Below are 15,948 nucleotides of genomic sequence, written 5' to 3' on the forward strand. Positions count from 1 at the left end.
TCACGTCTAGGCCCTAGTCTTGGATCGTAACATGTAATGAGTACATGTTTAAGAAGCTTCTGGATTACGGGAGGGATTACAGCCCATAATGAACTTCACAAACCATTTGGCCTTCCATGTATTCCAGGTAAGGTCACTCACCTTTTCTCTAAGCCCATCACTATGGGAGGGATTATGGACCTTGAAGAACTTTATGAACTATTTTCCCTACCATGAATCCCAAGTGAGACTCCTTCTTTCTGTCCAAGTCCCTTGTCATGAAAGCCAATACGGCCTGTGGTACTCTTCACGAGTAGCTACTACGGGTTGTGACACCTAAAATGGCTAGTTAAATAATAGCCCGACCAAGTCTAAATTAATTAGGGTTATTGAGTTTATTACCCAATTTCACCTAAATTTGGGTCATTCTCATCTCCCCCTCTATGAACTAAAGCAAAGAACACCATTTCGATCCTTTATCATTAAAACCATTCCACCTCCCACCAATTCAAGTTGCAAGTAGTGTTTGGTGTACACATTATCAGTCGTCTTCGGTCCTAACCATTATGCTGACCTTGTAATTTGTGCTACAAGCATAGTGCAACTAGTAGGTACCTTTTACCTTTTTTGGGTTAATGTAAATTGGAAGTTGGGTCATAGTTATGATCATAAGTGTATAATTATTGTGTTAAGTTCGAACGTAGTGTGTCTGTGCATATGCTTTCTTTGTGAGAATCAGATGATTTGTATTTAAATATTAGTAGTTTGAAATTGGAGTTGATGCATACTTGTAATTCCTTAAAATTGAATTTCTGCTTGTTGATTTGTATGTTTCAATGTGCTTAATATGCTTGCAATGGTGTGAATAATGTGTTATGATATTTAAGGAATCTCGAACACTGGTAGAACTAAGGGGTTGGGGATGACGACCTTCACTACATACCGTATTGCACTTTATGATCTGTGGTGGAGGCTTGTTGTCTCCACTTCTGAAAAGTTTCTAAGTGTAGGATAACGGAAGGCATCACTGACCATGAACATCATCACGGGCCGTAGTGTTTTTTTGTGGCATCATAAGGGTTATTGTTATGCTTGTATACTATATGGGGAAGTCTGAGTACCCACTTAAATTCGTTGCATTGTCTTGATTAAGTTACTAGCCATTTTTCACTTCCACAGGTACCATGGCATGACCACACACAAAGAATACATCCCGATCCCAACTCCATGACTCCCCATCTAGGAAATTAGTGCATGACTTGGAACAAAGATCAGAAAGCAACACATCTAGTGGATCAGATGTTCAAGTTGCTACCACTATCTCTGTGCATGCACCTCCTACTACTAAAGCCAAGACAGGTTCCAAAGATGATGCCGCTACCTCCTTGTCTAAATAGGGAGCAGCCGGCTCGGCCATTGAGGTAAGAAGGGACAAAGAAAAATTTGTAGAGGACAGTGGTGACATAAATGTAGCCGACAGTGGTGACGACGGACTGGATGATATCGAGAGATTTGCTCATTAGAAAGAATCTGATCCAAGTGCACAACAAATACTTATCAATTTTTTAAGGAATAGGTAGCTTATTCTAGGTTAGTACGAAATCTTTGCCAATGGCCTTACCAAAGGGTCCAAAGGCCTAAATAAACAACCTATTGTGCCAGAGGTTTGGGTGATCATTGATAACCTATCTGCCTTGCCTGAGATCAAATATCTCTTCTTCAAGTATCATTTTGAGTGGATGACTAAGGACCTAGGCTTTTATAGTGAAAATCTCATTCGGTAGTTCTATTCTACTTATGTCGCTGCGATGATGAATGTAATACCTGAGAAGACCTCAAAAAAGAAGAAAATAGCCTTGGCATTTTAGTCAACACCGATGAATAAGGTCATGGTTCATGGAAACATAGTTGACATCTCCGAGACCACACTCACCAAATTCTTATATGGTCTAGAATTCTAGACCAATGTTCAAATGGGTCTCTACGAGCATACGCACCATGTGGTTAGTGATGAGGGGAGGATGAGTGACCCTAAGGAGAAAAAAAAAACTTTATGGTGGATTGCCGATCACATCGTGATTAAGGGTGTAAATGCGCCTTGGGTCACTAACCCTAGGCAATTGTTTACTAAAGCTTCTCTCACTTTCTTTGCAAAGTTTTGGTGGGTTATTATCCGTGTCCATATTTGACCAATAGGGAATGACAAAACACTAAAATCTACACAAGCGTCACTAGTAGCCTGTATCATGGTTTGCTTTGGATTACACAGTAGTCAGTTTCCTATTAAAAAATAACATCTACCTCGAGTGTAGATATAATTCCACTCTAATAAAGTGAGAGGGCTAAAAAGGAATTTAATTGCGATCGAGATTTGTAACAGATCTTTTAATAAGCAAGCTGGGCTTTCATTCTTGTGTTTGATTAGGAGACCGTGTAAGTTTGCAGGTACCCCAGTATGCAGACACTTTGACAGGCGTATCACAATGATGAAGTCAACAAATGCCGTAATAATAAAAGATTTGGACAATCCACTGTACAAAACCAAGCTAGGTCGACCCATTGTGCTATTTTATATTACCATAGGCCCACCCCCTCCTACTCTAGCTTTAGAGGGTAAGACTTCAGTCCCTCCGATGAAGGAGGCCATAGAGTAGCCCGAGGGTTACACCAGGCTTACTCCTTCTACTCCCGCAGCTTCAGGTATGATGATCACTATTTCTTACACACTCCTTGAGCGATTGGTATATGATCAATGAAAACCACGCGCATTAGTAGATCAGGTGATTGAGAAACTACCTAGGGTGGTCCAGACATAGATGCAACAGGAGGCGACTCATCTTCGTATTGAGCTCAGGCAGGATATGTCACTTATATAGGGTTACACAGATAGACTTGAGGACCATATTAATAGTTAGAGTGATCAGTTAAGTGCTGAGGAGATTGCATCTATTCGGATTGATTGACCACTTTATGAGAGGTCATTGGTAAATTAAAAGAATAATCAACCTCTATTATCTCTACTAGTATTATGATACTTTGCTACAGCTGCTATCTGTACCTCCTACACCCGTGCAGCTAAAGGGCATATGGGAATCCATTTTATCACTCGAGCTTGATAAAAAGGGTAAGGCAACAAGCGATGACAGTAAGACAGCTCACCTAATAAGGATGAAAAGAAAAGGAGGGTTGAGAAGAAAGTAGTAAAGAGAACAAAGCGCATCTCTAAAAAGGAAGACCCGGAGAAGGCGGAGCTACTTAGACAGAAGGTTGAGTTTGCTAAGGTTAGAGCATCTTCTAGTGGACTCACTCCTTTTGATACTACTGCAATTCCGACTCCAACTGTGACGCTAAGTGAGGTGCCTTCCAACATGCTTACTCTTGCTACAGGCAATGACCATTCAGAGGAGCCTACATCATTTAGTTCACCGACCGATGTTGGTTCCACTACACTACTACCGACTAACACCTAGGGCATTGCAGGTATGATTACTTCTCTTGTATTTATTTTTGAGCCTTTTGACGAGCAATTGAGGACAATGCATAATTATTTGATAGGGGTGGGGAATTCTGATGCTTGGAGTTTTTGTTGTCATGTTTCTTTTCTCTCAAGCGTATATCTAGTAGAACTGGCATATTTAGGTTATTTCTATATAAATACAAGAGTTTATAGAAGTATATAGTAGCCTGTGAAATGAAATGAGTAGAACTGAACAAAAATGACTATCAACTAAAAAATGACTCCCAATTAAAAATTTGGTGAAATACAATGTGATTGGCCTGGACTATGAAAACTGACTTGATAAGATCTTTATAGGAAATTGTACATATTAACTTGTCAATCAAATGCTAGCTAAGAAATGGGCTTGTTGATTAGTGTTGAACAGTATAGCATATGTGCCATGTGTGAGAGAGCTTAACTACCTAGTTTGAATAATGCATCTGTAAGCTAGAATTTGTCTGGTTTATCTTACTGAAATGATTGAATATCTTGATTAGGATACGATCATAGGCTGTTATTGAAACTGAGTCACTTTGCCTAAAAATAATCCACCAAATGAAAGCATTCCCTTTGAAACAAAAGTTTGAGCCTGAAAAAGACTTTTTCTTTAACATAACACAAATCACCTTTCCTGTCTAACTGTAGGCCTTTATCTTGTCCTTGGTCCCTCCTAGGACATGTGCACCTCAACTCATACCAATAACCTAATTTGAGGATGACTACTATAAAGAGAAATAAAAAAGTGGGGTATGCAAAAATTTGTGTGATATAAGGAAAAATAATAAGCATGGGGGTGTGGCTGCTAATGAAATAAAAGAACAAATGTTATGTATCAAAAAATTCAGAATTATAATAAGAAAACACACTTAGAAAAAAAAAGAATAAAGGTGGAAACCACATCCGGGAGAGAATAGAGAAGTAAACAAGGGGATGAAATAGTTTGGGTATTGGAAAAAAAGTAGCTAAGTAAAAGTAGAGTCAAGGAGGGGCAAAGTAGTCACTTAAATCCTAAATGTATCCTACCTAAGCTCGAGCCAACGTTACAAGGAAAGAAAGTCCTAATGTGATCCAAAAAATGCTAATCAAAAGTGCAGTGTAGAAAATAAGGGCAAGCCTATGGCCTATACGCGTGCATTGATTGAACTTTATTTATGAGTATGAGTAAGTTCATCCCAATCTCTATTCAATTTGTACATATAGTGCGAGAGACTTCTTTGTTGTAAGGGCACTATGATTATATCAATTGAGTTGCTATATTGATTAGTATACTATCATTTGCATTTGCTTGGTTGACTCTGAGTAGTATGATATCGTAAATCGATCCTCGTGAGTTAGTTGGATTGCTAGTGTATTTCATAGTCAAGTAAATTGAATAGGAGGGTCATGGTTGATGTGTTGGGTTGCTATATATCTTTTTATAGCCATTTGTGTTTACGCATTGTATTGTTTTTTTGTCATTTTTTGAGGACAAACAATGGTTCTAAGTTGAGGGTGTTGATATATCGCGTATTTATGATACTTTCGACGCTCAATATAGTGAATTAGTGTGCATTGCAATCATGTTTTTGTATATATGATATGTGTTTTGTTCATTTTGGTGGAAAACTAAGTCGTGTATGAGTTTGGATGATTTTATCGATCTGAGATATTATTTTGCTGAAGACTGAGGAGTAAAAGCTTCACCACGGGGCCATGGTGTCTGTCGTATTGTTGATATGAGGAAGGGCCTGATGCTGGAATTTTGACAAATTTTAACTCCACAGAACCCTTTTACAGGCCATGGAGTCCACTACGGACCGTGATGATGGCTCATGAAGGCTGACCAAGGAAGATTTGGGAATATCTCTAATGATGGAACTACGGACCCCAATACGGGCCTTAGTCAGTACCATGAGGCGTGGTGCTTGCTTGTGAAGATATGAAGGCCACCATGTGGTGGAACTAAGTCAAGGACCACAAAGAAGGATTACGGACCGTGAAGATCTGCACGGTCCATAATGTTTGGGCGTGAACTATGCCGACTTAAGTTTTCCTAGTTGGTTTAGGATTAGGTTTTATAATTCTATAAATACCTGAATTTATTATGTTTTTAAGGTTATGCAGTATTATTATATTTTTAGTTATTATTGTGAACAACACTGAGAGGCACATTCTATTACTTCTTGAGATTGATACTTGAAATATAATTTTGGTTTTCATTCTTGATTCATGATTCGTGTATGTGATTCAAGGTTTAGTTCTTTATTCACGTAGGTATTGATTTATGAATTCTACACAAATTCTCATTCCTTTACATAACATTATAAGTATCTAAGCCCACAACTAGGGTTGTGGGAACCATGACATCATAACGAATTTGGCAAATGTGTAAGGTGATTTTCGTTAAGCGTTTTGCATGTATTGTGATTTTGTTCATCTAAAAGTCTTTCTTAATGAGTGCACGCATTTTAAACCTTCATGTATTCATTTCTTTCCCGCAGTAAGGTAGTGATTAGGAAAATATTATCACAACATTAATTTGGAGGAATAAAGCTTCATCTAAGATACTTGAGCCCGGGAGGGGATAGTACTCTAAGATCTAGAGCGAGGGTTAGTAAAGCATATATTCTAATATCGGAAGGAGATAAATGAAATGTATCTAACAAGGACCGGGAGGTGAATTATATTTTATATAACTCACTAGATTTTACATTCAATGCATTGAAAAGTTACCACTAACACGATTAGTCTATGGAGTTAAACGTCATGGGGAACATATTCCTAGCTAAATTCTCATATATTTCACAAGCTAATTATTAGTTACTTTGCTAAATATCACGATCCGACCAAGGGCCTAGTCATAACACGATAATTAGAATCCCGAAGGACTCAAACCAAGCCTTTTAGCATAACATTCATGATCATACATAAGGAAATTAAGCAATAAAGCTAACTCAATATACGGAAGCAAAATCTCAAATATAACATAAGTCTCAAAACGAGGAACGACAACATAAACCTTTTGTATCTAGCATGCCTCTAATAACTCGATGGGGTCATAAGATAAGATCTTATCTCACCCATATAGACAACAGTTAAGATAAGAAATAAGAGTCATGTCCTCGAATAATGAGGACTCACCAACAGTAAAGAGCTAATAGCAAAACTCTAGCCACGAGCGAGGGGAGGATGAATCTGATTGTCGATTCCTACATTATGATAGAATGTAGGCAAAATGGATGCATTAGTACATTGAATTTACTAAGTATGTGAGAATATGCATGAACAATAAACATAGGATGTAATCAATATGAATCATGGGATGCAAGACCAATATCTTTAAAACATGAGTGAAGTCATGAAAATATTAAAATTTTATCTCATTGGTCAATGCATGAAAAGATTATGATAATCATTATAAGAACTCATACCTCAACAGAAATTGTGTGTTATAGGAGCTTTAACCTACATATAAGACCATGTGAGCTAATACATTAAATCTGATGGCTCCTTCATCGAGACAGTAGACACTACCTTATCAGGTCATACTCCATTAGTAACTCTTTAGCTGGGCTATGTGGATACACTAGCTTCGCCATATTGGGATATGTAAACCAACTCGGGCAACATAGTTTGGGACTAAATTTTGCTACTAGGATTTCCTTGAATAACTAATTGCGTTACTAGAATGAACCCCATCTAAAAGTCCTCTCGATGCTTAGTGAATATCCCAATAAAACTCATAAAACATAATCATAAACATCATAGAGAAAGATAATAACTAATATCAATCCATATTATAAAACATCATAAGAATAGCTCATCTAACATCATCATAGTAAAAGCATTTGATTAGCTCATCAATCATATAACTCATGCAATGTGGATGTAGGTCTTCCATCATTACATATCTTTGATCATAAACATCTTTAGGGACTTAGCTTTCCCTATCTTTAAATTTGCTTGAAACATCATAGAATCATCATTCATAAACTTCTTTGCATAAATCACGTCTAACTAATAGCATAAAACCTTTATAGAATATTACTTGAAAATCTTGATCATATCTCATAAATCATACTTGAAACTAGCATATATCATGGTTCATTGAAATTCAACTTGAAATCATGCAATATGATGTGAATTATGCATAATTAGATTAATAACATTAAAATATTTTATAATTGAGAAGATCCAATGCAAAGCATGAAAATTAGGGCTTTTAATTGAGAAATCACAGGAGAATTGAGAATAAATCTTTGAGATTCCATAGGTGAAAGGTACCATGGATGAAGTTCCACATATCTTGACCTTGATGAGTTATTAATTGATAAGAATGGAGGCTTGATCATGAAGAAATTCCCTTGAATTTCTTGGGAAAGAAGAAGATCTTAGAGAGAAGACTTGGGAAAGAAAGTTTTGGTGATTTAGGGATTATGGAGAGAATTCTAGAGTTAGAATACTTTAGGATACTTAATAGGTAGGAACTTAGTCCCTAAAAGCTTCCCCTTTAATTAATAAGGTATAGGAAAAATACGACGATAACCTCACTTAAAAACTAGAAATTGGGGCTCACAGAGGAGCCACCACGGTCCGTGAACTCACCACGATCCGTGGTGGTGATCTTTGTGAATACCTTGGACTTTGAGAAAAGGGAAATATTTAGGACCTTCTTCACAAAGACCATGACGGTCCATGAAGGTCACCACAGCCCATGGTGAGGGTCATGGTAAGGGTCTACTAGGTGACCACCATGGTCCATGAAAGTCAAGATGGCCCATGGTGGTCAAGCATGGTCCCTGCCTTGAAAATAGTTTCTGAGGGTTTCTAGGAAAGTCACCACCGAGGGCACCACGACTCATGGTGCTAACCACGGCCCGTGGTCCTTCTCTGAACATAACCCTATAGGTTTTGGGTTTTGAATCACTACCATGGTGGCACACCATGAAGTATGTGAGGACCACTACCTGAGATAGCCTTCGTGGTCATCACCTAGCACCAAAACTGATATTTTCTTGAATTTCATCCTTTTTTTCCTTATTTTTTGACTTTCCAACTTCTGAGATCGTACAATATCTACCTCTTGGGAACATTCATCCTCGAATGGGACTCAATCCAGCATGAATGGAATAGGAAAGTAACATAACAGCCCAGCATGAATGCAAAAATATCTTGATGATGCATAAAACATGAAATCTTTAATCTCAAGCTAAAACATGACTTTTAAAACTCATTTCATGAATATGAATGCATATGAAACCATAAGAATAACTGAAACACATGATTTGGGATGGTTGAATCATAAAGGAATTAAATACCTCAACTATTCAATAAATGAAGAGATGAGGATATCGGGGCATCATATTGGCTTCGGCTTCCAATGTAGCACCCTCAACCTCTTAGTTCCTCCATAACATATTAACTGAGGCTATTTCTTTGTTTCTCAACTTTCTAACTTACCAGTCCAAAATCTCAATCGGAACCTCTTCATATCAAAGACCCTCTTTAACCTCAATGTTTTCCAATGACACAACGGATCTAGGATCACCAAAAAACTTCCTCAACAAAGACACATGGAACACCGGATGCACCGATGCCAAGTCAGAAGGCTAATCCAACTCATAACCCCCCTTACCAATCTGCCTCAAAATTTGATATGGGCCAACATAGCGGGGACTTAGCTTTCCTTTCTTACCAAAATACATCACAACCTTCATGTGTGAAGTTTTAAAGTAAATCTAATCATCAACCTCAAATTCAAGTTCCCTTCTTCTCACATCTAAATAAGATTTTTGTCATCTTTGGGTTGTCTTCAATCTTTCTCTAATGAGTCTAACCTTATCTATAGCCTCAAATACCAACTTGGGTCCTATTAAAGAAACTTCACCAACCTTGAACCAACCAATAAGGGATCTACACCGCCTATCATACAAAGCCTCAAATGGAGTCATCTAAATGCTAGAGTGATAACTGTTAATATAAGCAAACTCTATCAGTAGTAAATGGTCATCTCAATTTCCTTTAAAATCAATTATGCATGTTCTCAACATGTCCTCTAATTTTTGAATGGTACGTTCGGCCTGACCATTTATTTGTGGGTGAAAAGTTAGACTAAGCTTCACCTGAGTACCAAGACCCTTTTGGAAAGATCTCTAAAACTGTGATGTAAACTGAGTACCTAGATCCGAGATGATAGACAATGGAATACAATGAAGCTTAACCAACTCTTGAATATATAATATAGCATAATCCTTAGTTGTATATGAAGTCTTAATAGGGAGGAAATTAGCTGACTTAGCACGAGGCAAACCAGTAATAATGTCCATATTCAAGGCTTCCCACTTCCATGTAGGAATATCAATGTCTTTAGCAAAACCTCCTGGTTTGTTATGCTCAACTTTCACTTGTTGACAATTAGGACACTTAGCCATGAATTTTTCAATACCTCATTTCATGCCATTCCACCAATACACCTCCCTTAAATCTCGATACATCTTTGTGAAACCAAGATGAATAGAATACCGTGAACTATGAGCCTCGGACAAAATCATATCCTTTAAGCCATCAAAATTCAGAACACAAAATTGGCCTTGACATCTCAAAAAACCATGTCCCCCTTGAGAGAAAGCCTCAATAGCTTTTTTGGCAACCGTTTTCTTCAATTCAACGAAAGCAGGATCACTATCTTGCTTTTCCTTTACATCTACCACAAGAGATGATTCAGAATCATTTTGCAAAAAAACACCACCATCCTTGGAATCGATCAATTGAACACCGAAAGGGCTAATATATGCACATTATGAACTAGCTCTTTCATTTCATCTTTAATATGAGCAATACTATTCATGGACATTCTACTAAGAGTGTCAAGAACCATATTTTCCTTACCCATATAGTATAGCACGCTTATGTCATAGTCCTTCAATAACTCAATCCATCTGTTTGTCGAAGGTTCAAGTCCTACTGAATGAACACAAATTGCAAACTCTTGTGACCGGTAAAAACATCCACATGCACACCATAGAGATAGTGTTTTCATAATTTCAAAGCAAATACCACTACCACCAACTTCATGTAATGAGTTGGGAAATTCTTCTTATATACCTTGAGTTACCTTGAAGCATAAGCTATAACTTTATCATTTTGCATTAGAAAAAAACTAAGACCAACTCGTGAATCATTACAATGCATAACGAACCCATCGAAACCTTCTGGTAAAGTCAAAAACGGAGCGGAGGTAAGCCTATCCTTCAACTCTTGGAAGCTTTTCTCACATGCCTTGGACCATCGAAACTTCACCTTCTTTTGAGTCAAAAAAGTCAAGGGCAATGCTATGGAAGAGAAACCTTCCACAAATCATCTATAATAATCGGCTAAGCCTAAGAAACTCTGAATATCAGAAGGAGTCAATGGTCTGGGCTAATTCTTAACCACCTCGATCTTCTTTGGATCAACTATAATTCCTTCTACAGAAATAATGTGACTAAGGAACGTAACTAATCTTAGCCAAAATTCATACTTACTAAACTTTGAATACAACTGACGGTCTTTGAGAATTTTTCAACAAAATTCTCAAATGATCAGCATGCTTTGCTCTGAGAGTAGATTAAAATATCATCAATAAAGACAATAACAAACATATCCAAGTATTGCTTGAGCACCTTATTCATCAAATCTATAAAAGCTGTAGGGTCATTCGTTAATCTAAAAGACATAACCAAAAATTTAAAGTGAACATACCGAGTTCTAAAAGCCATTTTTGAAATGTCACCTTTCCATACTCAGAGTTGATGATAACTTGATCGAAGATCGATTTTTAAAAAGTAGCTTGCTCTTTGAAGCTGATCAAACAAGTCATCAATCCTTAGAATGGGGTAATTATTCTTAATTATGACCTTATTCAATTGCTGATAATTAATACACATACAAAGAAAACTATTTTTCTTTATTACAAATAGAACCGGAGCACCCACAGAGAGATACTCAGCTAATAAAACCCTTAGCTAGGAAATCCTTCAACTGGTCATTTAACTCTTTCAATTCTGTCGAAATCATTCGGTAAGAAGGAATAGAGATAGGCTGAGTATCAGAAAGGAGATCGATACTGAAGTCTATATCCCTTTTGGGAGAAATACCTAGGAGATCATTAGGGACAACTTTCAAAACTCATTAACAACCGGAACTAATCTAGAGTAGCAATTTTGGAGTAAGTATCTCTAACCCGAACTAGATGATAATTGCAACCTTTGGAAATCATTTTCTAAGCTTTAAGGTATGAGATGAATTTACCCTTAAACATAAAATTACTACCTTTCCACTCTATGACTAGCTTATTTGGAAACTGAAAGTTAACCACATGTTTTCTACAACATATAGAAGCATATCATACATGAATCCAATCCACACCGAGAATAACATCAAAATTGGTCATGTCAAGTTCTAATAGATCAATGAAGGTGACTTTATGAAAGACTGAAAGTGAGCAATTTCTATACTCTCTTAACCATAACTAAATCACCAATCGGAGTATAGACCGAAAAGGGCACTAGTAAGATCTCGGGACTAACAAAGAATCTCATAACAAGATAAGGAGTAACAAATGATAAAGTAGCACCCAGATCTAATAATGCATAAACATTAAAGTTAAACACTTTCAACATACTAGTCATAACATTGGGGGAATCCTCTAACTCCTGATGAGTTTGAAGGGCATAAAATCTATTTTGGCACTAACGCCATCCGAAGTAGTAGCACGTTGAACTGGACGATCAGTAGTCTAAATCTAAAATTAGGGCCTAACCCACTCCTACACTCCCTATAATGATGATTGGGCTTTCCACATGTGAAACAAACATCCAAACCTTCTAAGTACTCTCCTCTATGGTTTTTCCCACACTTTTTGCATGGAGGGATGACTTGACCACCCAAAGCTCCACTTTGTACCTTAGTATTTGGCACCTTTCCCTTCTCAAATTTTGGAGCCGAAGTGCTTGAAGAACCTTGGCCTTGAAACTTTTAGCCTTATCAGAAAGGACCCTTTCCATCACCAAATTTGTTGTGAGAAAAGTCACCTTCAAACCGAGCCCTTTTGGACTCCTTTGCATTCCTCTCCTTAAGATTTTCTCCTTCAATTTGCTCAGCATAGATCATGAGCCTAGAGATATCCATCTCCTTGATAAGCATAGCAATTCGGCACTCTTTCATAACCAAATCTGATACTCCCAAAATAAACTTGCTCATTCGGGCACAAGAGTCATCTACCAAGGATGGAGCAAACATGGACAATTTTGTGAACTTAAGGGCATATTCTCTCACACTAATGTTTCCTTGCTTGAGGTTTATGAATTCCATCACCTTCACTTCCCTTAGTTTAAGTAGGAAGAAGTGATCAAGAAATGCAACTTTGAACCTTTTCCAACCTATTGACATCTTCCACCCTTTCAATTCTCCATTAGTTGTACCAAACTTGAGCGACACCTTTGAGTTGGTAGGCTACCAATTCCACCTTTTCCTTCGAGGAAACTCCCATAATCTCCACAATCTTGTACAACTCATCGATAAAATCTTGGGGATCCTCATCAACCTTGGATCCATGAAACTTGGAAGGATTTATCATTGTGAAGTCTCTAACCCTTAAAGATAGAGTAGACACATTAGGAGGAGCATTTACCCCTCAATTTTCTTGAGTAGTAACAACTTGGGCTAGCATTTGAAAAATGGCTCAGAATTTCACATTAGTCACTTAATCATTCAAAGGAGCATTTGGATCTTATGTCTCCTCTACAACATTTTTGTGAATGAGAGCTCTTCGTAGAGGCTTGATTCTAAATTATAAGGAGAAATCATTAGAGGAGGAAACCTTAGAGTTTAAATCTATATCACGATAAGATCATGAAAGAAGTAAAGTATTTTCTAAGACGCCTTAAGCTTCCTATTCATAGATGTGGTGTGATTCACACCAATGAACAAGACTTTACTCGATGTGGCATGTTAGACTCCCTAGGACACTTGAACATTATGCTTTGATACCAAGTTTATCACGACCTAACCTAGGGCCTAATCGTAACACGTCAATTAAAATTACGAAGAACTCTAACTAAGCCTCTTAGCATAACATTCATGAGCATACATAAGGAAATTAAGCAATAAATCTAACTCAAGATATGGAAGAAAAATCTCAAATATAACATAAGTCTCAAGATAAGAAACAACATAAACCTTTTGTATCTAGCATGCCTCTAATAACTTGATGGGGGAATAAGATAAGCTCCTAGCTCACCCATATAGACAATATAAGAGAATGAAGTAATAACTGTCAAGATAAGAAATAAGAGTCATGTCCTCGAATAGTGAGGACTCACCAACAGTAAAGAGCTAATATGAAAACTCTACCCACGAGTGAGAGGATGATAAATGTGATCATCGATTCCTACATTATGATACAATATAAGCAAAAAAGATGCATTAGCATATTGTATTTACTAAGTATGTGAGAATATGCATGAATAATAAAGATAGGATGTAATCAATATAAATCATGGGATGCAAGACCAATATCTTTAAAACATGAGTGAAGTCATGAAAACATTAAAATTTTATCTCATTGGTCAATGCATGAAAAGATTATGATAATCATCATAAGAACTCATACCTCAACAGAAATTGTGTGTTATAGGACCTTTAATCTACATATAAGACCATGTGAGCTAATACATTAAATCTGATGGCTCATTCATCGAGATAGTGGAGGCTACCTTGCCAAGGCATACTCTATTAGTAACTCTTTATCTGGGCTATGTGGATACACTAGCTTTGCCATATTGGCATATCTAAACCAATGCGGACAACGTAGTTTGGGACTAAATATTGCTACTAGAATTCCCTTGGGTAACTAACTACATTACCAGAACGAACCCTATCTAAAAGTCCTCTCGATGCTTAGTGAATATCCCAATGAAACTCATAAAACATAATCATAAACATAATAGGGAAAGATAATAACTAATATTAATCCATATTTATAAAATATTATAAGAATAGCTTATCTAACAACATTATAGTAAAAGCATACTATTAGCTCATTTATCATATAAGTCATGCAATGTGGGTGTAAGTCTTCCATCATTACATATCTTTGATCATAAACATCTTTAGGGACTTAGATTTCCCTATCTTTAAATTTTATTGAAACATCATAGGATCATCATTCATAAATTTCTTTGCATAAAACATCTTTAACTAATAGCATGAAACTTTCATAGAATATAACTTGAAAATTATGATCATATCTCATAAATCATACTTAAAACTAGCATATATCATGGTTCAATGAAATTCAACTTGAAATCATGCAATATGATGGGAATTATTGATAATTAGATTAATAACATCTAAATATTTCATAATTGACAAGACCCAATGTAAGTCATGAAAATTAGCGCTTTTAATTGAATAAATCACAAGAGAATTGAGAAGAAATCTTTGAAATTCCATGGATAAAAGGTACCATGGATGAATCCCATATACCTTGACCTTGATGAGTTCTTAATTGATAAGAATGGAGGCTTGATCTTGAAGAAATTCCCTTGCATTTTTTGTGGAAGAAGAAGATCTTAAAGAGAAGACTTGAGAGAGAAGGTGTCACGCCCCGGGAGGGTACCCTAGACGTGACCGGCACTTGAAAGCCATATCTGACCTTCAAGAGAACCACCTGATTCAGTCACTCTATTATTCAGTCGCATACACTCAAAGGAAGATTCAATCATAACATGTTATTTACAATATGGGGGCCGAAGGCCAAATATGTTCAACTCAACAAAATAAGTATAATAGGACTCCTCAAAATAATAATTCAACCTCCCCACACTCTAGTCTATGAAGACTTTATCAAAGTCTAGAAGGTGCCAATGACAAGCCCATGGCAACCAACAATTAAAATAAAGGAGACAACATAAAGCTATATAGGGAGCTCAAGATCCTCCGGAAGCAAGGAGGACTCACCACGTAGCTAGAAGTATGTAGATAATCAACGGTGCGCTGGTTGATGATCTATGGTACCTGTCTCTGCATCATGAAACGATGTAGGCCAAATGGCGTCAGTACGTGGAATGTATGAGTATGTAAAATGGTTGGATGAAACAAATATCAATATCAACTCAGGATCTCAACTCATACATATATGACAACTCACTCAAGTGTCCTAAGTCTAACAAGAATAGTTTAGACGGGACTAACTCATAAGCCACTCAACTCAACTGACTTGGAGCACTATTAAGACCTAAATGGGAGTTTCTCTTATCCGACAACCATCACTTATGAGTCAGTGATAGTATAATAATCAGACGTTATTGCTATGTCCGTCCATCTATTTCTAGGGAATGAACACCTCCCTAATCATGGATACCATCGATTAGTCAAGTCCTATCATTTCAGGACAATAAAAATGGGAAACATCCGACTTTAACGGTTTGATCCCATGGAAAGCATCCGAC

Source organism: Solanum dulcamara, chromosome 3, assembly GCF_947179165.1.
Source record: "Solanum dulcamara chromosome 3, daSolDulc1.2, whole genome shotgun sequence".
NCBI classification, from domain to species: domain Eukaryota; kingdom Viridiplantae; phylum Streptophyta; class Magnoliopsida; order Solanales; family Solanaceae; genus Solanum; species Solanum dulcamara.